General features: G+C 38.4%; 1 non-coding gene across 1 annotated transcript; it reads right to left on the bottom strand.

Annotated features, from left to right (window-relative positions):
* Positions 1-3466: 3466 nt before the first annotated feature.
* On the bottom strand, positions 3467-3574 carry LOC130953238 (small nucleolar RNA R71). Its single transcript, XR_009075410.1, has one exon. It is a non-coding gene; the product is annotated as a small nucleolar RNA R71 (small nucleolar RNA).
* Between the last annotated feature and the right edge of the window lie 486 nt (positions 3575-4060).

Raw genomic sequence — 4060 nt, 5'->3', positions numbered from 1 at the left:
AAAAGGACTGCAGATGCTGTTGGATTCTGACCTCCCTGCACTCGAAGTGGATTTTCTGGAGCTACAGAAGCCCAATTGGCGCGCTCTCAACGGCGTTGGAAAGTAGACATCCTGGGCTTTCCAGAAATATATGATAGTCCATACTTTGCCTAAGATTTGATGGCCCAAACCGGCGTTCAAAGTCACCTACAGAAATCCCAGCGTTAAACGCCGGAACTGGCACCTAAATGGGAGTTAAACGCCCAAACTAGCACCAAAATGGGAGTTAAACGCCAAGAGGAGTCTCTACACAAAAAATGCTTCATTGTTCAGCCCAAGCACACACCAAGTGAGCGCGGAAGTGGATTTTTATGTCATTTACTCACCTTTGTACACCTTAGGCTACTAGTTTTCTATATATAGAACCTTTTACTATTGTATTTTCATCTTTGGATTGTTTTTGATCCTTTGATCATCTTTGGACATCTAGTTCTTAGATCATTGGGAGGCTGGCCATTCGGCCATGCCTAGACCTTATGCTTATGTATTTTCAACGGTGGAGCCTCTACACACCATAGATTAAGGTGTGGAGCTCTGCTGTACCTCGAGTATTAATGCAATTACTATTGTTCTTCTATTCAATTCCGCTTGTTCTTTGTCCAAGATATCACTTGTTCTTCAACTTGATGAAGGTGATGATTGACACTCATCACCATTCTCACTCATGAACAAGGTGACTGACAACCACTTTTGTTCTACAAGCAACCAAGGCTCTAGTGAATATCTCTTGGATTCTTTAATCGGAATCTTCGTGGTATAGGCAGGACCTGATGGCGGCATTCAAGAGAATCCGGAAGGTCTAAACCTTGTCTGTGGTATTCTGAGTAGGATTCAATGCTTGAATGACTGTGACGTGCTTCAAACCCTGAGGGCGGGGCGTTAGTGACAGACGCAAAAGAATCACTGGATTCTATTCCGCGCCTGATTGAGAACCGACAGATGAATTCCGTTATGCTGTGACCAGAGCATATGCAATCGCTTTCACTGAGAGGATGGGAGGTAGCCATTGACAACGGTGAAACCCTACACGAGCTTGCCATGGAAAGGAGTAAGAAGGATTGGATGAAGACAGTAGGAAAGCAGAGAGACGGAAGGGAAGGCATCTTCATGCGCTTATCTGAAGTTCCTACCAATGAATTACATAAGTATCTCTATCTTTATCTTTATGTTATTTTCGTTCATCACCATTATACATTTGAGTCTGCCTGACTGAGATTTACAAGGTGACCATAGCTTGCTTTATACCAACAATCTCCGTGGGATCGACCCTTACTCACGTAAGGTATTACTTGGACGACCCAGTGCACTTGCTGGTTAGTTGTGCGAAGTTGTAGTGATCACAATTTCGTGCACCAAGTTTTTGGCGCCATTGCCGGGGATTGTTCGAGTATGGACAACTGACGGTTCATTTTGTTGCTTAGATTAGGTATTATTTTTCTTCAGAGTTCTTAAGAATGAATTCTAGTGTTTCAAGGTGATGTTCTTATCATCACCAAAGCTGATTGATCATCATCAATTTAGCTCTTGAATGCAATGTCCTGCTGAAGCTTAGCCGGCCATGTCTAATTCCTTTAGACTAAAGCTTTAGACTAACATTGCATGATTCCTGGAATTCTCATTAAGAATTTTGATACCTTTATTTTTCTTTTCACCTAATTTTCGAAAAAAGCCAAAAAAATTACAAAATCATAAAATCCAAAAATATTTCTTGTTTGAGTCTAGAGTCTCATCTTAAGTTTGGTGTCAATTGCATGTTTCTGTTCTTCTTGCATTTTTCGAATTTATGCATGTGTCTTAATTAATCTTCAAGTTGTTCTTGATGATTTCCTTGTTTTGATCTTTGAATTCTATTGACTTGAGTGTTTTGTTGTTTCTCATATGCATTCTTATTTTGTTAGTGTCAATAGTATACAAACTGCTAAGTTTGGTGTCCTGCATGCATTGTTATTTGATTCTAGTTGCATTTTGATTATTCCTCATCATTAAAAATCCAAAAATATTTTTAATTTGTGTCTTTTCAAGTCAATAATACAGAGAATTGAAGATTCAGAACATACTGCAGAGGAATTATACAGAAAAAGCTGGGCATTCAAAAATGCCCAGTGAAGAAGACAGACTGGCGTTTAAACGCCAGCCAGGGTGCCTGGTTGGGCGTTTAACGCCCAAAAGGGTATAGTTTTGGGCGTTAAACGCCAGAATGTGCACCATTCTGGGCGTTTAACGCCAGGATGGCAAAGGGGGAAGATTCTGTTTTTCAAATCAATTTTTTTCAAGTTCTCAAAGTTTTTCAAAATCAAATCTTTTTCAAATCAAATCTTTTCAATCAAATGTTTTCAAAATTAATTTCTTTCCTTTTTCAAAGATACTTACTAACAATTAATGATTTGATTGAACATTTTTTGCCTTTTCTGTTGAGGAAGGTTTTATGTTTGAATCATATCTTTTCTTGTTAGGCAAGTCATTAATTTTTAAAATCATATCTTTTCAAATTGTCTTCAAATCATATCTTTTAAAATTGTTTTCAAATCATATCTTTTTAATCACATCTTTTTCAAAATAAGTTTTCAATCAAATCTTTTTAATTTTTAATTTCAAAATCTTTTTCAAAAATCACTTAATTTCTTATTTTCGAAAATCAATTAAGTGTTTTTCAAAATGTTTTCAAAATCTTTTACTTAAATTTTCGAAAATTACTTCCCTTCTTCTCACATCCTTCTATTTTTGGACTAACTCTATTCTTTAATGCAAAATTCGAACTCCATCTTCTTTGATAAGTTCGAATTTTCTACTTCTGTCTTCTACTTTTCTTTTCCTCTGACACCTCAAGGAATCTCTATACTGTGACATAGAGGATTCCAAATTTTCTTGTTCTCTTCTCTTTCATATGAGCAGGAACAAAGACAAAGGCATTCTTGTTGAAGCTGACCCTGAACCTGAAAGGACTTTGAAGCGAAAGCTAAGAGAAGCTAAGGCACAACTCTCTGTTGAGGACCTGACCGAATTCTTCAAAGAAGAAGAAAACATGGCAGCCGAAAACAACAACAATGCAAACAATGCAAGGAAGGTGCTGGGTGACTTTACTGCACCTACTCCCAACTTCTATGGGAGAAGCATCTCTATCCCTGCCATTGGAGCAAACAACTTTGAGCTTAAGCCTCAATTAGTTTCTCTAATGCAACAGAATTGCAAGTTCCATGGACCTCCAATGGAAGATCCTCATCAGTTCTTAGCTGAATTCTTGCAAATCTGTGACACAGTCAAGACTAATGGGGTAGACCCTGAGGTCTATAGACTGATGCTATTCCCTTTTGCTGTAAGAGAAAGAGCTAGAATATGGTTGGACTCTCAACCTAAAGAAAGCCTGGACTCTTGGGAAAAGCTAGTCAATGCCTTCTTGGCAAAGTTCTTTCCACCACAAAGATGGAGTAAGCTTAGAGTGGAAGTCCAAACCTTCAGACAGAAGGATGGAGAATCCCTCTATGAAGCTTGGGAAAGGTACAAACAATTAATCAGAAGATGTCCCTCAGACATGCTTTCTGAATGGAGCATCATAGGTATCTTCTATGATGGTCTCTCTGAACTATCCAAGATGTCTTTGGATAGCTCTGCTGGAGGATCTCTTCATCTGAAGAAGACGCCTGCAGAAGCTCAAGAGCTAATTGAAATGGTTGCAAATAACCAATTCATGTACACTTCTGAAAGGAATCCTGTGAATAATGGGACTAGTCAGAAGAAAGGAGTTCTTGAGATTGACACTCTGAACGCCATTTTGGCTCAGAATAAAATATTGACTCAACAAGTCAATTTGATTTCTCAAAGTCTGTCTGGAATGCAAAATGCACCAAACAGTACTAAGGATGCTTCACCTGAGGAAGAAGCTTATGATCCTGAGAACCCTTCAATGGAAGAGGTGAATTACCTAGGAGAACCCTATGGAAACACCTACAATTCTTCATGGAGAAATCACCCAAATCTCTCATGGAAGAATCAAGAGAGACCTCAACAAGGTTTCAATAACAAT

The sequence above is a fragment of the Arachis stenosperma genome, chromosome 9 (genome assembly GCF_014773155.1).
Source record: "Arachis stenosperma cultivar V10309 chromosome 9, arast.V10309.gnm1.PFL2, whole genome shotgun sequence".
Lineage (NCBI taxonomy): Eukaryota > Viridiplantae > Streptophyta > Magnoliopsida > Fabales > Fabaceae > Arachis > Arachis stenosperma.
Note: the sequence above shows the minus strand (reverse complement) of the source record. Positions and strands in the feature narration are given on the sequence as shown.